Source organism: Peromyscus eremicus, unplaced genomic scaffold, assembly GCF_949786415.1.
Source record: "Peromyscus eremicus unplaced genomic scaffold, PerEre_H2_v1 PerEre#2#unplaced_113, whole genome shotgun sequence".
Classification (NCBI taxonomy): domain Eukaryota; kingdom Metazoa; phylum Chordata; class Mammalia; order Rodentia; family Cricetidae; genus Peromyscus; species Peromyscus eremicus.
In genome coordinates, this window is record NW_026734352.1 from 4,719 (window position 1) to 30,716 (window position 25,998).

General features: G+C 43.8%; 2 long non-coding RNA genes across 5 annotated transcripts in view; both read left to right on the top strand.

Moving 5' to 3' along the window:
* The first annotated feature begins 1,459 nt into the window (after positions 1–1,459).
* LOC131901594 (uncharacterized) overlaps positions 1,460–25,998 on the top strand; it is a 32,429-nt gene continuing 7,890 nt past the window's right edge. Inside the window, exons 1-4 of one of the 4 annotated variants that reach the window (XR_009376795.1) lie at positions 1,460–1,566; positions 2,771–2,939; positions 18,492–18,574; positions 19,503–19,597. This is a non-coding gene — a long non-coding RNA (uncharacterized LOC131901594). Of the gene's footprint in view, positions 1,567–1,934; positions 2,940–11,371; positions 11,745–18,491; positions 18,575–19,502; positions 19,598–25,998 lie in introns of those variants that run through there. The other 3 variants (XR_009376794.1, XR_009376792.1, XR_009376793.1) reach the window with 3 other exon arrangements.
* On the top strand, positions 23,442–23,858 carry LOC131901595 (uncharacterized). Its single transcript, XR_009376796.1, has 2 exons — positions 23,442–23,552; positions 23,639–23,858. It is a non-coding gene; the product is annotated as an uncharacterized LOC131901595 (long non-coding RNA).

Here is a 25,998-nt window from a genome sequence, read left to right on the forward strand (position 1 = left end):
CTATCATTGTTGTTCTGTTTAATTAGTGACCTAGGCTACCAGGCCAGGATGATCACTGCTACAAAATAGAGGCAAGTTCAGAGCCAGCCTAGGCTACACGGCGAGACCTTACTTCAAAAGCAAACAAGCATTTTAAAAATAATACAAAGCCGCCGGGCGGTGGTGGCGCAAGCCTTTAATCCCAGCACTCGGGAGGCAGAGCCAGGCGGATCTCTGTGAGTTCGAGGCCAGCCTGGGCTACCAAGTGAGTCCCAGGAAAAGGCGCAAAGCTACACAGAGAAACCCTGTCTCAAAAAACCAAAAACAAACAAACAAACAAAAAACAACAACAACAAAAAAAAAACAAAGCAACAAAACCCAGAGTGTGTGTGTGTGTGTGTGTACAGTTGTCACATCGCTGTGGGATCAGGAAACCAATAAAAGCTTGGCTGGCACTGGGGGCCAGATATCATCTTTTAGGAATCCTTCTTGAAAGACCTATTTTCACCTATGACCCCCCCCCCCCCCCCCCGTTTCCTAAAGGTTCCACAATCTCCCCAAATAGCACCACCAACTGGGAGCAAGCAAGCATTAAAACACAGGACTGTGGAGAGCATTTCAGACTCAAATCGGAACCCAGGGGGAGTCAGGAGATGAAATCGGGCTGGCCAGGTGGCTCAGCAGGTGAAGGTTCTTGCTGCCAAGACCCACAGGGTGGAAGGAGAGATCTGACTCTTTGCTAATTGTCTCTGATCTTCACGTGGGCGTGTCCATGCTCTCACACATGCTAAGTAAACAAACAAACAAACAAATGTAATAGAACATTAAAAAAAAAGAAATGCATCGTATTAGGGAGGCTTTAGTTTCGGACAAAGAGAGTAAGAGCATTTTAGTTCACCCAAGAGGCCATAAAGGAATCAAGGGTAGGGTAGGGTGGGGGGCGGGAAGATAGCTGAGAAAGTGGGGAAAAGGGCAAATGCAAAGTGTGTGTGTGTGTGTGTGTGGCAATGGGTGGGTGGACAGGAAGTGCTAGGGTGAGGCTGAGGAGTGGTGATGAGCATGCGTGAGGTGATGAGCCTCTGGGGATACCTTAGCTTGCTCACCTCTTTCTCCCTCCCCTCCTCCCCCCCATAATGCTTAGCTGAAGCCAGCTTGGCTTTGCACCACCCATCAGCACTGGTGTGGAAGAATATAATGGAACATAACGAATGCATCAGACAGACAGCCTGATGCTGAACTATCTGAACTCCTACATTGTGCTAGAGTGGGCAGATTTCAAGGTGTTCCCCCCCCCCCGGGGCAGGGTTTCTCTGTGTAGCTTTGCGCCTTTCCTGGAACTCACTTGGTAGTCCAGACTGGCCTCGAACTCACAGAGATCCGCCTGGCCCTGCCTCGCGAGTGCTGGGATTAAAGGTGTGTGTGCGCCACCACTGCCCAGCCAGAGTTTCTTTTGAAAGATCACCGAAACATTCATTGAAAACCTCTCCCCCAGGAAACAGAAGAAAGGAAGCCCCCAACTCTAAGGAAATGCATCATCAGCTTTATCACCACGCCACGCCTCCCCCAGCCTTGTCCTGTTGCTTCAGGGTAAAGTGGAGCCTGAGTCCCCTGACTGGAGGCTACTGAGTGGCTTGTGCTGCTATTAGAATGAATGATATTAATAACCAAAGTCCTGGTGCTGGACTTAGTAGTTGGTAGAGGTGGCCCTGAGCCTACAGCAGGCCCTGGAACCCGAACTCTAAACAAAAGCAATGCAAGCAGGGCCTGTGGTGGCGCGGGCTCTGGAGGCTGAGGCAGGAGGCTCCACCACGAGTCTGTGTTTTTTAAAGGACCCGCTCCCACACACACACACTCCAGAAGGTCCTAGTTCTATTTCCAAGTATGATAAGTTTCCCCTGGCTTTTTGAGTTCTATCCTTCACCCCAAGAAGTGACTAGAAAAGAATGTTAAAAACCAAAAACAAACAAAAAGAGTCTCTTGTGGTGGCAGTGTGTCTGAGCTTCAATCACTGTTTGTTTTGCACAAGGGAAATTTATATTTCTTTGAGTGGCTCTGTCATAAAAATCTCTCCATGCATTTAAACCCAGCCTCTGAAGGCTCCTAAACCCTGAATGTATCAAAAATGAAGCTGGGTGGAAGCTGCTGTTACTCTTAGCCCCCTTTTCTTTGATAAGGTTTTGTACTGAGTGTTGGATTCATGCCAGCACCGTTTGTTGAAGATGCTTTCTTTTCTCCATTGTATAGTTTTGGCTTCTTCGTCGATAATCAAGTGTTCATAGGTGTGTGGATTTATGTCTGGGTCTTTGATTAGATTCCATTGATCCACCTGTCTGTTTTTACGCCAATACCATCAGCAATAGGTTCTTATATCAAGTTCTGAATAGTAGCAAAGAGCAATATCCTTATATTTGGGAGTCTATGGCACCTCCTCTCCTGAATTAATTTTGAAATCTCACAGGTGTCTTTCTTGATTTTCCATTTGTAATATACGCTTTCAAGGTATTCCCAAATCACTCTCTGGATATCATTAGCACATATTGTAATGCCTCCCTAGTCAACTGTAAATGTATTCATTTCAAAAAATGAATACAATAATAACATATATAAAATAATAAACAATAAAATATTTAAAAGTTTAAAAGTAATACCAAATAACTTTAGGGGAGAGTAACAAAAGGTGAAGAACTAATACATCTCATCCAATAAAAAATATTTTTGCATGAAATCTTTTTGATAGTAAATAAAAAGATACAAGCATATGACTCAATCCTTCTCTTTTGAATACAAACAGATCAGCAGCAGAATATCTGAATACTCTGGAGATTGCTAGATGAAAACATAAGGAGTGAATTTCAAACTATAACTACAGAGAAGGACCTTCTGAACAAGAATGCAGTCGCTTGGGAAATAAACAAGATTTGATGCATAAGCCAACATAACACTTAGAAGCTTCTGCACAGGTATTCTGTCTTCTTTAGAATATTCTGCATGGCAGTGTCTCCATGATCTTTCTCTGCCTGTTTGTTGGTGGTGTGTAGAATAGCTATTGAGTTTGTAAGTTGATTCTGGGACCTGCCACTTTGCTGAGACTGTTGATCATCTCTGTAAGTTTTCTGGCAGGATATTTGGAAAATGTTGTGTATAATATCATATCGTTGACAAGTAGGGATACTTTGATTTTTTTTCTTTTCCTATTGATATGTGTTTAATTTCCTTTTAAGGCTTCATGGTTCCAGCTAATGCATCAAATACAATAATGAAAAGGACTGGGCATAGTGGACAGCACTGATTATTTTCAGATTTGATTGGGATTGATTCAAGTTCTTCTCCACTGAACCTGACGCTGCCTGTGGGTTTGTCATAGAAACCTCCATTCTATTGAGGTACCATAGGACTTTTATCAAAAAAAGCTTGTTGGATTTTATCAAAGGCTTTTTCTACATCTTTTAAGATCATCATGTGATCTTTGCCTTGAGTCCATTTATGTTATTTCTCAGAATTGAAAATAATCTTTCAAACACAAAATTTTCTTATCTAGAATATAGAGTAAATTTACCTGGCCTTGATAAAAACCCTGAATCTGGAGCTGCTCATATGAAGAAATGAAACAATGAAATGTAGTATAAAAATATCAAATTGGGAGGTCAGAGTTGTTTTGTATTCACAACTGCAGAAAGCATAGTTCATATGACAGGATAAGGTGGATAAAATAATATTTGGATGTTTACCTCCACTTGAAACTTTCTGTCTGCATAACGTCTGGCTGTGGGTCTCTGCACTTGCTCCCACCTGCTGCCAGAGGAAGCCTCTCTGATGATAACTGGACAAAGCACTGATCTGTGAGTATTGCAGAATATCATTAGGAATCATTTCAGTGTGTTTTGTTGGTTTGTTTTTTGCCTGTAGTGTTTGATTCCACCCTAGGTCTCTGGACTATCCAGTCTCCAGTTCCTGGCCATCAGATAGTATAGGGCACCCACTCCCTCTCATGGACTGGGCCTCAAGTTAAACCTGCCATGGTCACGCAGTCTGTGCCTTCTCTCTCTGCTCTCTACTCTGTGTTCCCTCTCTGCTCCCTGCTCTCTGCTCTGCTCCCGCCATCTCCCCCCCCCACCCCCCCAGACGTAGCTCCCCTCTCTCCCTCACCTTTCCCTTCTAATAAAGCTCTCTGTAACTCTAGTAATCACGGCCATGGCTCCTGACTTTTCCACCAGTAACCAGCGCCACCAAACAGTACTGTTTATCTTTCAGTAGACACTGGGTTTTATTTCCGATTTTAGAGGAAATTCTTTGAGATTCTCTCAGTTTAGATTGATGTTGGCTGTGGGCTTGCTACACACTGTATTATATGAATGTATGTGTTAGTTTTATGCGGTGCTGTTTACCCTGTGAGAAAAAGTCATGGGGCACAACAAAACCCACTATAAGAGTTTATTAGGAGAAGGGAGGGACAGGCCTGTTTGAAAGACATGTGTGGGAGAGGGAAGAGAGGGTAATGGGATCCGCCTTTCATGGACTCCCCCAACGCATGCACATATGGGCCTACACTACACCACGCATGTGCATAGATTACGTGATCACACTGCACACAAATTACATGACCACACAGCACACAGATTACATAGGTACGGCCCAGGAAATGACTAAGCATCTTGCCAACACATGCGAGGTCATGGGGCATGGCTAGAAATTCTATCAGTATGTCCCTATTTTAAGCTTTTGTCATGTGTGTTACAATCTGAATAATCACAGAGGTTAGGTACCTAGAAAGGCACCAGAAGGAGGAGAGAATCTTCCAAGGAAGTGAAAATGGAACACTGAGTTACTAAGTATAGACACTGTCTTATAGTGACAGGATAGGAAAAGGGATTCCAAGGAAATGGAACCAGGAAACAAGGAAAAGTTGTACTGTCCTTTCCCCCATGTTCCCCGTGATGGGATGGTTAATATCGATTGTCAACTTGACAGGATCTAAAAGTCCCTTAAGAGACTCTGGACTCCTCTGTGAAAGATCATCCACATTAGGTTAGCTGAGGTGGAAAGGATCACCCTAAATGTGGGCAACACCAGACTGAACAAAACAGACAAAGTAAGCTGAGCACCGCCCCCCTTCCCCTCTCCCTATCCTTCTCCCCCTCTCCCTGCCCCTTCCCCACCCTCTGCTTCTTGATTGTGGATGCAAGATGACCAGCTGCTTCAAGCTCCGGCTGCCATGCCTTCCCACCACGATAAACTACACCTTACAAACTGAACCAAAACCAACCCTTCTTCCTGAAGTTTCTTTTGCCAGGCATTTTCACAACAATGAGAAAGTAACTAGTACATTCCATTGGGAAACAAGTCCTTGTACCTCTGGATGCTCTCTAATAAGGGATACCTCCAGGCAAGCCTCCTCAGACACCTCTTCAAGCCTGCTTCAGGAAAGACTTAGAGGTAGATTCTGTTGCAGTTTCAGATTATTGCCACTAGGTGGCAATATGGATCCTGCTGTGGGGTCCTAAAAATTAGGTTTCTAGCAGCCTGTGAAGTAAACGTTTAAAATGTCTCTCAACGATTTCTTTTCTTTTTCGTTCTTTCTTTCAGCAAGTGTTTCTTTTAATTTATGACTCGCTGAATTTAACTAGGGTTGACTGGGTGAGCATGAGTGTGGTCTTGGGTGACAAAACTTTTCCTGGGGGGGACAGGGAACCCACAACACACCAAAGTACGGATACTACCAAAGTCCAACCTGGTGAACCGATGAGTTGTATTGGGGTTGCTAACAACAATATGGGGTGGCCGGGCGGTGGTGGTGCATGCCTTTAATCCCAGCACTCGGGAGAAAGAGCCAGGCGGATCTCTGTGAGTTCGAGGCCAGCCTGGGCTACAGAGTGAGTTCCAGGAAAGGCGCAAAGCTACACAGAGAAACCCTGTCTCGAAAAACAAAACAAAACAAAACAAAACAAAAACAAAACAAAACAAAACAACAACAAAAAAAGAATATGGGGTGAGAGGTTACTTACTGGAACAGAAATGACTCAAAGACAGCTGCATCATATGAGGAACTGTGTATTAAAAGGTCTCAGCATTAGGAAGGTAGAGTACCACTGACCTAGGTCCTAGATTTTAGGAGGTCAGAAAAAGTAAAGGACAAAAGGGAGAAAGGAGATAGGGAGGCAGGCTTCCTCAGCAATTTTCTCCTTTTTGTTTCTTTCTTTTTTTCTTTTTGTTCTTGTTTTGGTATGATTTGGGTTCGGTTTTGCTTTGTTGTTTTTCAGATTTTTGTTGAAGGTGACTTTTTTGGTCTTGTTTTGGGGGTTGTTTACTGTTGGTTTTTAGGTTGTTTTTTTGATGGGGTGGGGATTGTTTTTGAGACAGGGTCTCATAGAGCCCAGGCTGGCCTCTGACCCACAATATAACCAAGGAAGACCTTGAACTTGAGATCCTTACCACCTCTTCCTCCCACCTCCTGAGACCATGGGTGGTCAGTCATCAATACAAGTACTCAAGACATGACTATGAACTACATTCACAATGCTGTACAACAGATCTTCAGCATTTACCCATCATGTCTAGCACTTCACACTTTTGGAGCAACATCTTCCCATGCTCAACAACTCATAATGAATAGATGAGACTTGGGAGAGCCTGTGTGGGACACATTGCTTGTCTGTTGGAATGAGATTAAACTCAAATTTATTAACCAGGCATGAAGTATGTGGAAATGTCTTTTTCTGAAAATCCTTCTTGCCTTCAGAAACTGAACTTTTGCTGGACCTTGCAACCAAGTTAATAACGTGCCTGGGAATCATTCAAAACTATGTACCTACCCTGCTGCCTTACTATGTACTCAGCCTGTTTAACTTGCCTTTAAAAGAACAATGTGGGGGCTGGAGAGATGGCTCAGTGGTTAAGAGCACTGACTGTTCTTCCAGAGGTCCTGAGTTCAACTCCCAGCAACCACATGGTGGCTCTCAACCATCTCTGGCGCTTATAATAAATAGCTAAAAAATAAAAAAAAATAAAATAAAAAAATAAAAAAAATAAAAGAACAATGTAACCGACCTCACCATGCCTTGCAATTCCCACGTAATCAGCATTTACAACCTAAGCTAAAGGCAGGCATAGCTTCAATCTTAAATTACGTACTCTCCCATGTCCGTGACCCAGAATGATGGGGGTGCAGCTTGTAATCGTTTGCTGAAAGCAACCTTAAACAAAATAAATACCCCATAAATGTTCAAAGCAACGTGTGGGTATAAAGACTGATAACAACTGTTTGTAGTTTCCTTGCTATTCTGGGCCAGGTGGGATCCATACAGTAACTTCTTACCTTGTAGAACTTTGTTAAAGACTTCTAGAGAAAGGAATCCCTCATGCTTTCTCATGCTGTGTAGCAAAGCTCTTCATTAGGGACAGACTTCAGACACACAACAAACAGGCCACAGACAGATGGAAGGCACAGAGATAAAAGTAGAGAATTCAAATTTGGGCTTGCTCTTAGTCTACACGACTCAAAGAGGAAGTCTCTCTATTCTTAATGCAATACTAATGCAGATGTACACATCTGTAACTCTAGACCTAAGGAGGCTGAAGGAGGAAGATTATAAACTGATGACCAGCTTAAGCTACATACTGAATTCCAAGCTACCCTGGCCTACATAGTGAAAATTTATTTAAAAATTATTTAAAAAACAACAGAAAAGATCAAATCTGCCAGACAGTGGTGACACACGCTTTTAATCCCAGCACTCAGGAGACAGCGGCAGGTGGATCTCTGTGAGTTCAAGACCAGCCTGGTCTCCAGAGTGAGTTCCAGGACAGCCAGAGCTATATAGTGAAACTCCTCTGTCTCAAAGCCACCCTCCCACCAAAAAAAGAAAGAGAAGAAAAGATCAAACCTATATAACACTGATATGGGTTGTTGCTGTAGTTCATGGGAGCTTTTCATTGATTCTTCCCCATTAATGAACAATGTCTGACTACTGCCAGACAAGGATCTGTATCTACTTGCCAAAATAATAAGATTTTAAAATCCTCTTTAATATTCTTTGGTAGGAATCAGTTCTGGGACTGGAGGGCATGTCTCAGTGGTAGAGCACCTGCCTAGAATCCCCGAGTGAGGGGCTGGGGTGTGGCTCAGTGGTAGATCACCTGCCTAGAATCCCCCAGTGAGGGGCTGGGGTGGGCTCAGTGGTAGAGTACCTGCTAGCATATGTGAGGTCCAGTTCCTGGGTTCCATCCCCAATACCTCAAACACACACACACACACACACACACACACGCACACACACGCACACACGCGCGCACACACACCTCAATTCAGATTCCACATTTTAAGGGCTCAGCATATACATGTGACTGACAGCTGCCCTTTTGGAAAGAACAGGAATCTTAAACAAAGAATCTCTGGGCATAGCTTCCTCATGTCCAAATCTTGATCTCTAGAATGAGTCCTGCATTTCAATAACTACTGATCATGAGCACTACTGTCTACTGTTAATTGCTTTTCAATGATCAAGACTGAGTTGCCAGGTCGGAAGTCACATCTGAGTCTTTACTTAGCATGAATTCCCTCCTAGAAAAGGCCACTGTCTTGACTATGACGATTAACTATTAACTGTTAACATTACATTCTTCACTCTCTCGATGTTCTCTCCCTGCATGTACATAGATAAATGGAATCAAACAGTCTTTGTCCTCTTGTGAGTGGCTTATTTCATTTGGCACAGTTGTCCTCAAACTTGAACTACGTTGTGTGATGTATCAGAATGTCCTTCCTTTAAATTTTTTTTATTTTATATTTAAGTGTGTGTGTGTGTGTGTGTGTGTATGTATGTATGTATGTATGTATGTATGTATGTATGCGCATGCGCATATGAATGCAGATATTCAAAGAGTCCAGAAGAGAATGTCAGATGCCCAGGACCTGGAGTTTAAGGCCGTTGTGAGCCACCCAGTATGATACTAGGAACCAAACGCAGATTTCTACCAGTGAGTGCTTTAACCACTGGCCATCTCCCCAGCCCCGTGCCCTTCCTTTCTAACGGCCGAGTGCACGTGTGTCACATTCTGTTTAGTCATGCTGGGCGGCTCTTTCTAGTTTCTGTTGTGCAACTGGGTGCACCAGAGCCCTTTTTCCCTCTGCCTGATGTTGACATAGATTGAGATTGTTTATTACCTGCCGAGTTCCACCCAGGACCAGCTGTCCTTCCCGTCTTTAGAGAAAGTATCTCCTTTCGTTGTGTTTAAAACTTTTTATTGTTGTTTTCAAAGTTAATATTAATATTGCCTTTTAATTAATATTGGGTTTTCAGAAATTCCCGGGGCTCTGCCACAGAAGTTGGTCCCACATGTAGAGTCTCCACCATCCCTAATGCATCCTGCATGGGTGCCTCTGTATTAACTTCCCTGAGGAGAACATCATCTAAGGCAGAAAGAGATGAACCATTAGTGGAAGTGCCCTAGAAGTTTCCATGATGGGGTGAGCTTCCCAGAGATGGCCTTGCTGGTTACACAAGGTCTGTTCATGTCAGAAAATCCCCAGTCCCCTCTCCCCACAACAGGACATCTCACCCGACAGGTGTCCAGCTCTGGTTCCAGGCGGGATATCTGGACAATTCCCTGGTATAACCCATCATCGAAATTACCTCAGCCTTCCTAGGAACCTACCCCAGGCCTCCTCACCCATTTTACAGTCCTGCTCCTCCAGCGCCTCCCCTTGGAGAGTGAAGTCTTTTGCAGGCTCATCGGGCCATAGATATTTCACGAGCCTCTTGGCCACGGCAAGGTTTGGAGACCTGAAGTCCTGGGGTTGTTTTGACGTCCATATTGATAGGAAGGATAACAAGGCACTGCAGGGAGGACCAGGTTGGAGGGAAGTAGAGTCAGAAGCCTGGCCTCACTTCACCAGCACAGCAGTGTCCCTTAGATGAGGAAAAGGCTGCCCAGCCCATGTGCTGCTGGGCATGGTGGTCAGGAGTGTAGAGCTGTATGGACAGGGCTCGAGACACTTTCTGTCCCTTGGAGGAGGGACTGGGCAGACTGGGCTGGGCTGTAGTGGGGATGGTTTCCCCTAGGGCCCTTTAGCTTCCGTCAATCCCTGTGCTCCTCAGGACCAAGGAGATCAATGGAGATTTATTTCTGTTTTTCTCCACCTGCACGTGAAGTCTCTGGTACCATCCCTCTAGTGGGAATCCCAAGAGCAGGGTGACTGGTAACAGCTCATTCCTCAACCCTAGCCACCCCAGACATCCCACTGTGTAGAGGGGCTCTTACCTCCCTCGTCACCCAAGCCAACTCACTTCCTTTTTTCCTGATCCTCCATACAGTCTGGCTGCAAAGGTCCATACCTGTGGCATTTCATGAGGGTGTCACCACTAAGGCCATGTGTCCCCAACCCACCAAGGGATCTAGAAGGAGCTACATGAATCAGGTAGAGAAATAGAAGCCAGGAAGGGGATGAGGGTCCTCAGGGCTCCTTGCAATGTTCTGACTTCCATGGTTAGGGTCTGGGAAAGAGCCTCTGGTCACAGCTCTCAAGGATTGTCACACAATGGGTAACCTAAGCTTCTCCTTCTTGGTTTTTTTTTGTTGTTACAGGATTTCTTGGGTGGCCCCAGGGACCCTTATCTGCTTCTGTTAGTCCCATCAAACCTAGATAGTGTCTAGAAGCTTTTATACAAATGGGAAAAAGGCTCTGTTCAAAGGATAAGAAAGGATAGTGTTTGACACTTCTTGGGAAAAGTGAATGACAATCTAGTGTTGTCTCCCCTACCCCTATCTCTGGCCATGTCATCTTGAAGGTCCAGGCCCAGGACCAATGATACAATAATACTTGTTCTGTGAGAGCATACAGTCCCAGAGAAGGGTAGAGACATTCTAAAACCAAACAGGAGGCTTGAGAGCCTGACTTGTGTGTAGCCACTCACGTGTCCATAATTAAGTCCAGCATTTCCCAGGTGGTCACAAACCTAGGATAGATAGTCAATATTATACCTATAAATAGGTAATTCCCATCCTTATAGGCTTTTGGTATATGATTGATAACGTCTTGCATATAGGTTGGGCTCCGTGGATCAAATATGGGGCCGTCTTCCTGAATCCTGTCATCCTGAGGAAAGACCAAGGAAGGAAGGAGGGTTTAAATGTGAAATCTCAGAGACAATAACAACCCATTACCACACACTGAAGTGAAAAGCGAGCATAAAAGACGTTTCTCAGTGTTCTCACAGGAACACAGACCCATTCAGGAACTGCAGTGGATCAGGGGGACCAAAAAGTCTCCTGGCTGCAGGCTGGCCTGTGTTACCTCATTTTTCCTACAGGAAAATAGACAGAGGTGTTCACAAATACTTCGCAGCACACGTCGGAACCGGCCAGGAAGCTTTGGTTTTTGGCGGCATGGGCAACCACAACACCTGAAGCAAGAGAACATCCTTGCTCTTCTAGTGCCTCCAGAGAAGTGAGTCAGTTGAGGCTGCTGTTGATGGCTGGTTACCTGGTAACCAGGAGCCTGAGTTCCATCTGTAATAATACTAAGGAAGTGAGGTCACTTCCTGGGGCCCTCCAGCCAGCACTTCCTCCACATAGGCTTTCTCTAGGGCTGACCAGGGCTGCCATCTTCTCTCCTGCCTTTCCATGTGTACAATGGGACACAGTGGTGTCCATATGCCCATGCCACACACTGACCTGGGAAGCCTGGCTCCAGCCAGACCCTCAACTTCAAGAAGGCAGAAGAGGTTTCCCAACCATTACCTCTATACCACATGCATTCCAGGAAAAAAGTAATTTTCTCTTAGGGTCTTCCCACTGTTCAAAACCTCCTCCCTGTAGATCATTCTGGTGTTGATTTCCTAGTGTGTCATCTTTTGTATATGATCACAGATTCCCTATACCTGAGAAACCCCATACCACTGTCACCAGAGGTGAAGGAACAAAAAGGCACTGTGCCCATGTCCTCATACCCACACAAGGGCACACAGAGGACCCACTTACAAAGTGCCTAGGTACATGTCAGTATAGAAAAGGCCATGCTTAGATGGCCTTAGGGATATTTAGGTTGAGGTTAGTGTTAGGGTAACAGACAGTAGCAAACTGTATGCGTTCATGTTTAATCGTGCTTTTCAATTATAGGTAGTTATGACTCATCATGTAGGTGCTGGGAGTGGAATCCAGGTCCTCCAGGAGGGCAGGCAGTGCTCTGAACTGCTGAGCCATCTCTCAGCCTCTCTCCTAACTTTTTGATTGTTTGCTTTTTTTTTTTTTTTTTTTTTTTTTTTGGTTTTTTTGAGACAGGGTTTCTCTGTGTAGCTTTGTGCCTTTCCTGGAACTCACTTGGTAGCCCAGGCTGGCCTCGAACTCACAGAGATCCGCCTGGCTCTGCCTCCCGAGTACTGGGATTACAGGCGTGCGCCGGCACCACCGCCCGGCATTATACTGAATGATTGTTTGCTTTTGAGACAGGGCTTCTCTGCTGTCCAGCATGGCCTCAACTCAGAGATCTGCCTGTCTCTACCTCCTGAGTTTTGGCCTTAAAAGCTACCATGTCTAGATTCCTTTCTCCTAAATTTTCACAACTTACTTCAATTACCTGAAATTTGAATCCTTCCTGATTCTATTTGGAAATCAAATGTCAGCAGCAGTAAATTTGCTGCCTTCATTTTAAATGCCCTTTTTTTGTCCTGTCCCAGTTAAGTTGTTTGTGTGAAAAATGTGCAGTTGGGTTCCAGAGGGTGCTGGGGATCAGTTCCCCTGTGGTTTTTCCTGTTTGGAAAACAGTGTCCGGCTTGCCTCTGGATACAGAGTAACCATTCCTTGACCCCTGCTGTTAGAGGTGCATATAAGCCCATGTTGGTATGAATAAAGAGAGCTGCTTCCCTGACAAACTGAAACTGGGTGTCTAGAGTGCTGTTTAACCTCAGTGTCCTTCATCAGATTTCGTGCTCGAGCTGCGCGTGTCGTGGCAAGTGGAGGTCCCACTGAGATCTGGAAAGGGGTAAGCGAACGAAGCTCACCCTAAAAGGAGGGGTAGAGGTCTGGAACATTGGTACATACCATGGGTAATTCTACTGCAAAAGCTCAGTTGGCCACTGAGGAACAGGAATTAAGTCAAGTAAGCAAGGAACAGGAATTAAGTCTAGCACCGCACTCACATTTGCGGACACCATAGCTGAAGCAAGTCCTTGGTTTCTGACGGGAGGAGGTTTGACAGATAAATTTCCTACAGCTCTCTATGGAGAGTTGTGAAAGATGCTCTTCTGACTGATAAAGTGAAAGTGAAAGAGCAACTTTCAGAGTGTGAGCAAGCATTTGCTAACGCTCAGGAGGCCGAGATGAATGAATCTTTGAAAGGGGAAAAGGAAGAGGTCGAGGTCCCCTGTAAAGAGTGTATAAGGATATTTGTGAAAGATTTAATGGATGAGGAAGAAGACGATGATCTTGCCTCTGTCTCAGATTTAGTAGAGGAGGAAGAGCAGCTAGAAAAAGAGATAGAGGAACTACAACAGAAGTTGTGTCGTGCAAAAATGAAAGCACAGTCAGCACCTTCTATGCCTCTGTTGTCTCGGCCCCTGCCAAGAAATCCTCATTGGATAGGGGAGGAAAAAGAATCAGAGGACAGATATAGGCAAAAAAAGGGGGTGATGTGGCATGAAACATATCCAGTAACTGAAACTCAGAATCAAGCTGGACAGGTGGTCCGGGAGCATGTTCTTTTAACTTTCAAAGAGATGAAGCAGTTGAAGGAGGCAGTGAGCAGTTATGGACCACAGGCTCCATTCACTGTGACTCTGTTTGAATCATTTTCCGCTAATCATTTGATGCCAAGTGATTGGCAGCGATTGTGCCGAGCTGTGTTATCTGGGGATGATTATTTACTATGGAAAAGTGAAAATCATGAGAAATGCTTAGAACTGGCTTACATAAATGCTCGAGCTGGACAACCCCAGAGAAATTATGACATGCTCACGGGATCAAGACAGTATGCTAACCTTCAACAACAGATTTTATATGATCTCGGTACCTATGCTCAAATAGCTGCCGCCGCAGTGCAAGCCTGGAAATCACTACCTAATGTAGCTGCAGGAGAACAGATATCAAAAGTGCTGCAGGGCCCTTCTGAGCCATATGCTGACTTTGTCTCACGCTTGTTACAACTAGCTGGAAAGATATTTGGGGACTCTGATCAGGCTATGCCCGTTATTAAGCAGTTGGCTTACAGTCCTAGGATGTGTCAAATGTATGTTGCAGAAGCCTTATCTCCCATAAGGAACAAATATCCAGAGACATATATCATACATTATGTGGATGATATTTTACTGGCTGCACGCACACAGGAACAAGTGCTGCAAACCTATGCAGATTTACAACAAGCACTTGCCAGTACTGGACTAGTTATAGCACCTGAAAAGGTGCAACAGAAAATGCCATATCAGTATCTTGGTTATACTATTCAGCAAGTAGGTATTGCTCCTCAAAAGTTACAATTTAAAATTTCAGAATTACAAACCTTGCATCAATGGCAGCAATTTTTAGGAGAAATTCAATGGCTTAGACCTACATTTCAGATAACTACTGGAGATCTAAAGCCTCTTTATGATATTCTTAAAGGAGATTCTTCACCTACATCATTATGGGAATTAACCCCAGAAGCAAAAGCAGCATTGGCTCAAGTAGAACAGGCTTTATTAGATTTACATGTTCAGCAGATAGATTATGGCCGGCCTTTACAATTACTAGTCTTGCCTTCCATATTTTCTCCCACTGGAGTGTTTTGGCAGACTGGGCCTATTTATTGGGTTCATCTGTCTGCTTCACCTACTAAGGTATTGAATCCTTATTATGAATTGGTTATTCAACTATTGTGGAAAGCTAAGGAACTCAGTTTGACTACCTTTGGAAAGATGTTTGACAATCTTGTATTGCCTTATGTACAGGAAATGTTAGACACTTTGCAAAAGGAACATGAATCTTGGTGTTTGTTTCTCTGTACCTTTTGTGGCCAGACAGATAATCATTATCCTAAGCATAAACTTATTGAAAGTTTTAAGGTTTGTTCATTTATTTTTCCCAGGGTAGTAAAACAAAGCCCTCTTAATAATGCAAGGACTGTCTTTATGGATGCCTCTGGGAATGGATATGCAGTGATGGTTAGTGAGAACATTACTGGACGAATATCTACTTCCAATATGTCTGCTCAGCAAGCAGAGTTGTTTGCCTTACAGCTAGCTCTTGAAATGTTTCCTACAGACGACCTTAATATCTATACTGATAGCTGTTATGTAGCTAAGGCCATTGTGGTATAGAAACTGCCCCATACATAGGCCGACACTCTGCTGTGCAAAGCCAACTTCAACAAGTTCAACTATTAATCTGGGCAAGGAAGCATCCTGTGTTTGTTGGGCATCTTAGAGGACATACAGAGTTGCCTGGTCCACTAGCTGAAGGCAATAAAGTGGCAGATCATTATACTCGATGGGAGGTACAATTGGGTGCCATGCCATGAATGTTCAATTGTTTCCCCGCTGTTACTGCCTATGATAATGCTCTACAATTGCATCGTAAATTTCACGTTAATGCTCAGACCTTGCAACATCGTACTAGTTGTTCTAGACTTGAGGCTTTATGTGCACCATTTATTCATGTGCCTTCTCTGGGTGTCAACCCTCGAGGACTTATCTCAAATGAGATTTGGCAGACTGATGTTACTCATATTTCTAGCTTTGGACCATTGGCCTATGTGCATGTGTCAATGGATACCTTTTCTCACTTAATATTTGCCTCTCTGCATAAAGGAGAACGTGCTCAAGATGTTAAAAAACATCTAATTTCAGCTTTTTCCTATGTGGGGGTTCCTTAGCATATAAAAACAGATAATGGTCCTGTGTATACCAGTGCCAGCTTCACAGGATTTTGTAAACATTGGAATATTATTCATAAGACTGGCATTCCTTATAACCCCCAGGGGCAAGCCATAGTGGAAAGGGCTCATCAACATCTTAAAACCGATTTGCAAAAAATAAAAGAGGGTGAGATGTATAGGGATATACAAGGACCTCAAGCTTTACTTTCCATTACACTTTTTACTTTAAATTTTTTGCTTGTTGATAGATAGCAAGGGAGTTTCAGCAGCTCAGAGGCATTTTGGTGGCCCCTCTGTCTCTGATGCTAAGGTGCGATGGAAGGATTTAGCCACCCGTACCTGGCAGCCTCCTGCACCTATGTTGGCCAGAGTGAGGGGAGCTGTGTGTGTTTATCCTTCAGGTGCTGAAAAGCCCATTTGGCTCCCAGAAAGGTGTATATGCCTGGCAGAAGAGATTGATAAAAATGCATCTGTGGATACTGTGACTGATGATGATGCCCATGATGATGCCTCAGGGAGAAGCTGAGCCGTTATGGAGTTTAGTAAGAAATCCGCCTGTGTTACTGCCTGTGAGTATTGATAGCCCTGCTTTTTCCTGCTGTATTTTCTTCTAATTGGACAATTGGTACTGCTGCCAGCAATGTAAAACTCCAAGACAGCTGGCAAGAATAATACCAGTGATATCTCCTTGAATCTGAAAGGCAGATTTCATGATTGCCTAGTCCTGAGTAATACTTCTTTGGCAGACTTTGTAGGTAATTCCAGCATGTCTCGTGTTGTGGGTCTCCCAAGTGCTCCTTTCCCTTTTGTTGTTTGGAATGGTGATGTGGGAGGGGAGGGACTACTGAACTGTTCAGTTCTAAATTGTAGCTTGAATAATTGCTGGAGTGCAAATTGGTCCCATGCAGTGATTGTGAGAATACCTGCATTTGCAGTGATGCCTCTGGAGAGTCCTTCTGATCAGTTTCCGCTGCAACTGAAGAGGACAAGAAGAGACTTTGGCATTCCTGCCCCAATTGTTGCGGCTGTGGCTGCATCTGCTGTTGCTGCTACAGCTGCTGGGCTTGCATTATCTCAGACTGTTCAACAGGCTGCCGTTATCAACACATTATCTGAGAGGGTGGCTGGTGCCTTGGACACTCAGCAAACATTGAATGGACAATTACACTTTGGAATTCTGATGCTTAATCAGCAAGCAGCACTGTTACAAGAACAAATAGATATGTTGTGGATACGCCAACATATGTTACATGCTTATGGAATGTCAGAAGTTTGTATAACCCCTCATGCAGCTTTTAATGCATTGGCCAAGGTTGCAGAATTGAATGCTTATTTGCGAGGGCCTTGGAATGGAACATTTTTGAACTATACAATTCAGTTAGCACATGCTATTGTAAGGATTGATGAAACTAGAGTTGTTCCTGTAAATGAGCAGACCTGGTGGTCATTAATGTCTAATGCTGTTGGGTGGATTACTAGGTGGGCAGGGTCTGTTTCCCTCTTATTAATCTGTGCAGGTGGTATGGGAATTGGGTTATTTCTGCTATGCCAATGGCAACGCCAGTTCACTCGACACCGACAGCAAGCCCTTCTGGCCACGTCACCCTCTGAATCTGCACAAGTGTGGTTACAGATAGTACCCAGAGACGGGCAACTCCTGTGGTCCTCATGCAACCTAAGGCAGGGGGCATAAGGGCAGCCCCCTATGACGGGTAAGTTTGGGGATTGCAACAGGTGACCTAAGGCAGGGGCTATCTGATCTTCCACAGGCTGTTCTAGCTGATGTGTTCCTTTTGAAAATAAAAAGGGAGGACATGTCGGCAGCAGTAAGTTTGCTGCCTTCATTTTAAATGCCCTTTTTTTGTCCTGTCCCAGTTAAGTTGTTTGTGTGAAAAATGTGCAGTTGGGTTCCAGAGGGTGCTGGGGATCAGTTCCCCTGTGGTTTTTCCTGTTTGGAAAACAGTGTCCGGCTTGCCTCTGGATACAGAGTAACCATTCCTTGACCCCTGCTGTTGGAGGGGTATATAAGCCCATGTTGGTATGAATAAAGAGAGCTGCTTCCCTGATGAACTGAAACTGGGTGTCTAGAGTGCTGTCTAATCTCGGGGTCCCTCGCCAGATTTCGTGCTCCAGCTGCACGGGTCGCAGTAATCAAACTCTGGATACTGTCGAAATCAGGAGGTGGGGACCCCATCCACTTTTAAAAGTTTTTTTTTTTAAATAATACCCACCATTGAAGGTACATGATATCTACAACCAAAAATATAAGAAAAAATTAAGGTTTTAGAAAACAGAAAATTTCTCATGCTTTTAGATTGACATGAATAAAATAAACTGTCTGTTTTGTCAAAATCTATCTAGTGATCTTGGTAATACCTATGAAAATTCCAATGATCTTCTTCACAAAGCAAGAGGAAAAAATCTACAATGCATATGATGGCTAAAAAGACTCTAGGAAAAAAAATAATCCAAAGCAGGAAAAAACACTGCAGGTTATCAGAACATTTGATCTCAAGACTTGGTTCTAAGTGGCAGGAACAGCATGGTACTATCAGAAAACAGAAGAGTAGACCAGTAGAATAGACAGAGGACACAGAAATGAAGCCACACAGCTAGAACCACCCTGGTCTTTAACAAGATTTTTGTTTTTTATTTATATGTCTGTGTCCAGGTGTATGGCAGTGAATGGGAGTGCCCTTGGAGGACAGAAGAGGACTTTGGATCCCCTGGAGCTGGAGCTACTTACTGGTGGTTGTGAGTTGACAGATTGGATACTGGGAAGCAAACCTGTATCCTATGTCAGTGCAGAAAGTTCTCCTAACCATTGAGCCATCCTTCCAGGCCCCAACATACTTTTGACAAAGATGCCAAAGACATACATTGAGGAAAATGATATTTTTTGAATAAGTAGTTTTGGATATTCACACATAGAGGATAAAATTAGATTCTCATCTCTCCTCCAACCAAAAGTGCAGTTCAGATTAGACAAAGACCCTAAGGTGAGACCTGAAACCACTAGAGAAAAAGCTACAGAAAACTGCTCAATATATGGGCATATGCAAGAACATTCTGAGAAGAAATCCAGTACACAATATATTCCAAGAACTCAACAAATAGGCCTCCAAAAATTAAAAATCATGCTCCATTAGCAAGGAAGCAATCCCCAGCATAAAGAGACAGCCTGGCAAATGGGAGAAGATCAGTCCGCAGATTAATATCTAGGCTCTGTAATGAATTTCAAAACTTGAATATCAAAAAATCTTCCAATTAATAAATGGACAAGTAAATTGAAGAAATACAACTATAATTTACAAAAACTCCATAAACATTTGAAAAAAAGGGCAAATACCACAATCCACTGGAAATATAAATTAAAATTGTGTGGTGATACTATCTCATTATAGTCAGAACTGTCATATTAAGGAAACAAAAGCTTCCAGGGAGGAGGTGGAAGTGAGCTCTTATACTCTGCTGGTCAGAATGGGAACTGGTGCAGCTGCCATGGGAATCAATATGGGGGCTGTTGGTGACTTCCCAAATTCTTTGACAAAATATCTGAGAAAGGAATTTGAGGCAGGATGGTATATTTATTTGGGCTCCTGTTGAATGGTTTAGTCCATCCTGGTGGGGAAGGAGTGGTGCAGGTGTCTGAAGTGGCTGATCCCATTGTCTCTTTGGTCAGAAAGCAGATGAATCCTGTTGCTCAGCATCCACTTCACTTCGCTTTTGAAGCAGTCTGGAACCCTAGCTCATGAGATGGTGCTGCCCAGACTCAGCGTGGGTCTCCCCTGCTCAGTTTACCCTCTCTGGAGACAGCCTCACATACACACCCAGAGGTGTGGCTCCCAGGTGATTACAAATGTAGCCAGAGGGAGAGGAAGATCAATCATCACAGGAGGTTAACAATAACAAAACACTAAAGCTGTCATACTGTCCAGCGAAGCCACTCCAGGGTCTATACAAAATGAATCTAAGTCACATTGTCACAATGCATACGTCCACACCCCCGTTCAGTGCGCCCACACTGCTGCACTGTTCACAGCACTGTGGAACAAAAGATGTCACACCTAACAATGGGATACCTGCTGAGGAAAGCTGCAAACAGGGAGTGGAACCAGCCCAAGAGAAAGAAGTATGTTGCAGTCAACAAAGCTAAAAGCAGTTAAGAGATCTGAAGAGCATTTTGACATGGGACACGGAGATAGAGAGTTTGGAAGTTTGCCCATCTGGTTTTTGGTCTTGCTTTTGTCCGGTGTTTCCTCACTCTACCACCTTCCCTACATTTTGGAATGCTAATGTATATCCTATGGCATTATATGTTTTAATTATGTAATCTATTCTTTGATGTTGATTTTGTAGGGGATTACTGTTAGGAGATTGCATGAACCTCAGAAGGGTGAATCTTGGACTTGGAAACATTGTTGATATTGTGATAGACTATGGGAACTTTTGAAGTTGGTCTAAATGCATTTTGTATTATGATATTTTTACAAGCTTTTGGGGGCCAGAGAGTGGACCTCCGTAGTTTGAATGTAATTGGCCCCCATAAGCTCCTAGGGAGTGGCACTATTAGGAGGTGTAGTTTTGGTGGAATAAGTATGACCTTGTTGGAGGAAGTGTGTCACTGTGGAGTTGGGCTTTGAGGTCTCATATATGCTCAATCCATGCAAGTGAGACAGACCACTTCCTGTTGCCTGCACAAGATGCTGAACTATCAGCTACCTCTCCAACACCATGTCTGCCTACATGCCACCAATCTCCCCATGATGATTAACTCTGAAACTGTAAGCCACCCAATTAAATGTTTTCCTTTATAAGAGTCATCATGGTCATGGTGTTTCTTCACAGCAATAAAAACTCTAAGACAATATGTAATATATATGTATACACAACTTGTGGAATACATTTTTTGTTGTGTGTGTATATACAGTTTCAGGGCTGACCACTCTGCATTAGACATTGAATAAGGGGTTCAACCCTGGGAGAAACTAATTCTCCTCTCAGCAGTCATTAGGTGCCTGTAGTCCTTTGTCTAGGGGTGTTCTACATCAACATGTCCGTTGATACTGCTGTTGTCCTGGTCTTGTTTATAGAGTCATTTTTAGGAGAAACTGTTGCAGAGCAAACTTCCTGGTATTTTAGCTTTCACAAGCTCGCTTCCATATTGGTACCTGTTCAGAGACACAGCTGTGATGTAGATGTATCCGTTGGTACTGGTCTCCCCTTGACCCACTGGTTTATTTCCGCATTGTGTCCAGTTGTGGTTTCTGTGATGGTCTCCACATGTTTTGTAAAGAGAAGAGTCTTAAATGAGGGATAGTAGCTTCACTTATCTGTGGATATAAGGATAAGATTTCAAGTGTAGTAAGGAATTATGCTAGTCTAGAAAAGTTGTGATGGTAGATTCTTTTCTAAGGTCCATGACCTCACTAGCTCTGGGAAGCTACTCTGAGTAATAACAGCTTATGAAAGAATTTATATTGACTTACAGTTTTATCTTCAAAAGCAAAACTAAAGCAGAGAGGATGAGCTGGAAGTGAAGCAAGGCCATTCGTGCTCAAAGTTCATCCTTTGTTAGGTACATCCTCCAACAAGGTTCTACCTTTTACAGTTTCCCTAAACAGTGTCACCAAATGGGGACCAAGTGTTCAACTATGGGAGCCTGTGGGGGACGTTTGTGAGACCAGCCTGATTTCATAGTGTCTGTACTAGTTTATGCCTCCACCCACAGCGCATAAGTGTGTTCTTTTCTGTACATCCACATCAGCATTGCTTGTCACTTGTATTCCTAATCATAGCCATTCTGCCTGGAGTGAGATGGAATCCTGAAGTAGTTTTCATCTGTGTTTCCTTCATAGCCAAGGACATTGAATACTTTTCAAACTGTTTACTGGCTGATTGGGATGCACAACTTTAATCCCTGCACATGGAAGCCAGGGGAAAGTGGGTATGTGTGAGTTGCAGGCCAAGCCTGGTCTGCACGTGGTGAGTGCCAGGACAGTCAAGAAGTACGTAGAGAGACCATATCTCAAAAAAAAAAAAAAAAAGAGTTTACTAGCCATTCTGAGATTATAAAATCAGGAGCCTATGTTAAAAAAAGAAGCTGTAACCTTAACAGTAAAATATGGTTGGAGTGCAGAATGTTCTTTTCCCCAGGTAGCTTTGTAGAAAAAAAATGTATAAACCATAAGTGAATGCACTTGAAAGCAAGGACATGAAAGGGAACGGCTTGGCATGTACACATTACCTCTACAGAAAAGGAAAAGGCCTGGGTGGGATACTCTTGGCTCTGTTCATATGACCAAAGATGATAAGACATACCACCAGCTGAATTTCCTCAGTGTCCTTCTATTTGCTTAGGTTAACTGTAAAAGTCACCTCACATTTCTCTTGTTTTAAGAATAAAAGTGGGAAGTGCTTTGTTCACACCACTCTTAAGTCTGGAGTCCACTGGTAATCCCTTATAGATCTTTTCACAGACCTTTTATTGTGAAGAGATTTAGCCTCCCTGGCCAGGGAAGGTAAACAATATAACATTTCTCCTTTCCTTTTCTCCCTCAGAACCCTTCCAATATAACAATCCCTGCTCTCCACCAAATTCATGGCTTCTTTTTTTGTTAACTATTATTGTATGCAAATATGTACATACATATATACATGCATATTTCTAAATATAACCTCTTCAGTCCCTGTTACTTGTATGGATGTTTTCAGGGCTGATTATTTGGTACTGGACAAGCGACTGGTGTGCTCTCATGCTCCCAGCTTTCCTCAGTTACCTGTAGTTTTTTATGTGGGGTTGAAGCCTCATGGGCTCTTCTCTGCCCATGTTCTCTGCCCATGTTCTCAGTCTCATCCATTGGGACTGACCTCTACAACTCTGCATATTGATTGATTGTGTTTTTCTGTAGTGGTCTCCGTACATTGCAAAGAAAAGTTGCCTTGATGAGCAGTGAGGACCACAATTATCTGTGGGCATAAGGACAAATGTTTAGAGATTGTTGTTAGGGATGATGCTGGTTTAGCAAATTAGTGGCTGTAAATTCTCTACCAATAACCATGACCTCACCAGCACTGAATAGTTAGGTTTGTTTCCTGTATCAAGCATGGTTGCCCTCTTGTTGAGCAGGTCTTAAGTCCAATGAGTCCAATTTAGTCCAAGGTACACACACATGCTACAACTGCACCCGGGTTGTCATGCCATGCTGGTTGATGCGGTTCACAGGTGTCAGAGCTGGGAAGGACTGTGAGTTGTCTCCCATCTCTGGAATCTCGCATGGTGCTTTCTGGTACCAGGAAGTCTAATCCAAAGGGAACAGAAATGCAGGTCAGTTCTTGCTCTGGGTACCACAGCCATTTTATATCCTGGGTTAAACAACAGTATCCTCTTTTGGAAACAGTGCCTTTTTAGCTGTTTCCAAGGGCACAGTGCTTTTCATCCCAGTGCTGCTTTGCTGGTCTCCTTTCTCCTGCTACAAAGTAGAGAGAAGAGGGATGGAAAACAGGGAGTTTGGAGGACACTGTGAGACATACGTGCTTGGGTCTGTGGGAAAATCTCACCTCTGGAGCCAGCTTCAGTGAGTTTACATAGCACATGACAATTTCCTAACAAAAGGCATTCATTCCACTGTAAAACTGAAGAAAATACCTTTTTCTGAAGAACTAGAGAAGCGAGAGAGAAGGAATCCAGTTGCTTGCTGTGCTGTGTATTGAGAATGAGGACAAAAAGGAGGTAAGGATTTTTGCCCCACCAGAGGATTATCAGGGACAAAACTTGACTTTGAATTGTAAACCTCTGATATCTTCATATTTTGTAAGATCATGCCACACAGCTTCCAGAAGCCACGATCAAAGAGGATCAAGCCAACAAAACTATCTGCCTTTACCCCTGGGTAACTTGAGATACTCTCTGGCTATACTTGGGGTGAGGGCCAAACTGCTTGAAGGCCTGTACCTGCAATTAGTGTGTGTCTACACCTGGGAGAAGACAGCCTGAAAAACTGGAGGAATAAATAAATGCCTTTTCACCTACAAACAAGCAGCACTATGATTGATACTCCTTATTCCATCTTCCAGTTTATGTTTGGGCCAGGATTAACTATTGAGAAATATCAGGCCTTTTTTTTTTTTTTTTTTTTTTTTTTAATGGCTTAGGTCAGTCTAGATGTTATCTGTTACCACTCTATGAGGCAACAACAAACATCTATATTGGAATATCTTCCATCTCTTCTTTGCCTGCCTCTCCAGAGAGTCCTCTGAGATTTTCCTCTTTTCTTCCTTCCATCCCCTTGTGAGCAACCACTAGGAAAGGGAAGGCTGCTATACTCTGGCAGAACTCTTAGATCCCTGCATCCCACCACCCTCTCTCCTTAGGGACCACACTGAAGGGAGCCTATAGAGACCAGTCACTCTTGACTTTCCACACTGTGACCTTGATGAATCCTTTCAGATGAATGCTGGTGTGCAATTTGCTTTCTCCTTTTCATGCAGACATGTCCTCTAATCCACGGAATAACGCCACCCACATTTACCGTGGGTTTCCCCATCTCAATTAATTTAATCTAGAGAAATCTCACGGACAAGCCTAAAGGCTGGTCTCCTACATGATTCCAGAGCCTTTCAAATTAACAATCTTAAGAAGCACAAGAATTATCTCAGCCAATTAATTAATTTTTAGAAGGACAGAGTCAACATGTCAGCATTTTGCAACTCTGATAAACTAATGGATCCAGATATACATTCCCAATTACTATTCACGAGGCAACAAATTTTGTACATCTGACAGAATTACATCACCTAGGAACTACTTGTTCCACATATGCCCACTAGTTGGGATACTCAAACTTACAAACAACATCTTAAAAAATTAGGAAACAAAGTGATCAACGAACACCTGTGTTCAAACGCCTCACTCCACCCAGGGCAGAGCTCTGAGGCTCCTGGTGCTGCAGGCAAAGGCCAGAGACCAGCTCACAGGGAACTAACTTCCTCCAGGAGGCTGAGGAGGAAGAGGAAGTGCCTCTTCCATGTAACCTTGGAAACCGGGGGAGGCATTCTGGGGAGGCTTTCCCTTAGCACCACCCTTAATCTGCTCTGGCAGCCTCAGAGGCGGAGCAACCCAGACTCCTGCATAGCAGCGGTGACGGTGGTAGGGGCAGGGAGCTAACGGTGGAGTCGCTCTGCCCCTTTGGTCTGCATCACTCAAGGAGGGGGAGGGAACGGCCATCACGCTGTCCTGGCTTCCGCGGCTCAGTGCCAGCCGCTGCGCTCAGCGTAGAGCCCGGTGCTGGCACGTGCCAGGGCGACGGTCCCTGGTTCTTGATCCTGAAGGGGCTCTTCCTTGTCACAAGCTCTTTTGGCTGAATTCTTGTGACGATTTTGTTTTGCACGGTCCTCTTCAAGATGGGGTGGCTGCGGCACCCTCCGGGACCAGAAAATCCAAGGTGAGGAGAGCATTCCACTGCCAGGTTCCCTGTAGCTCGGAAGGGTAATCAATTGGAAAATTCGGGCATGGGGAGAAGGATTTCTTCTTTAAAAGAAGCACTCTTCCTTTCCTCAGGGATTTCCATTTCAATTTATAATCACCCATTGATTTCCTGGTGTTTTTTTTTTTTTTTTCAATTTTCTGATGTACAAGCAGTTTGTTTCCTTCCTGCTCCTTGTTATCACTATCCCGAGAGATCCTGCTGTATTTCAGACATTTACACAGTGACGCGATGAAGAGGACCTGATAAAGGGAAGAGTCAAGGAGTTATATCGTGTTGACTCAGCTCCATAGTCAAAGGAGGGTTGAATAAGGTCCTTCTTACAGCCCTGTGAAATGTTTAATGCTCAATGATTCTGAAAGGTAGTTGTTTATTACCAAAATGTTTCATTTGCTTACTGAGTTCCAGGCATTTGCCTAAGCTCCCGATTCTGTCACTTAAGCTTCTTCGTGAGCTGAGTTCCTTCATTATCTTATTCTACAGGTGAGGAAACGGAAGGCACAAGGATTAAGTAGTCTTCAGAGTTAGTAAAGCCTAAGATTTTAGATAAAGCCTGAATGTTCCTCCATTCATGTGCGACTGTAGTTATGTTTGTTTTCATGTGCACATGGATGACTTTTCAGCTTCCAACAGAATGAATTTTACAGTTCTACAAATCTCTAGGTCCAACACCCACTCATACACTTAGAGAAC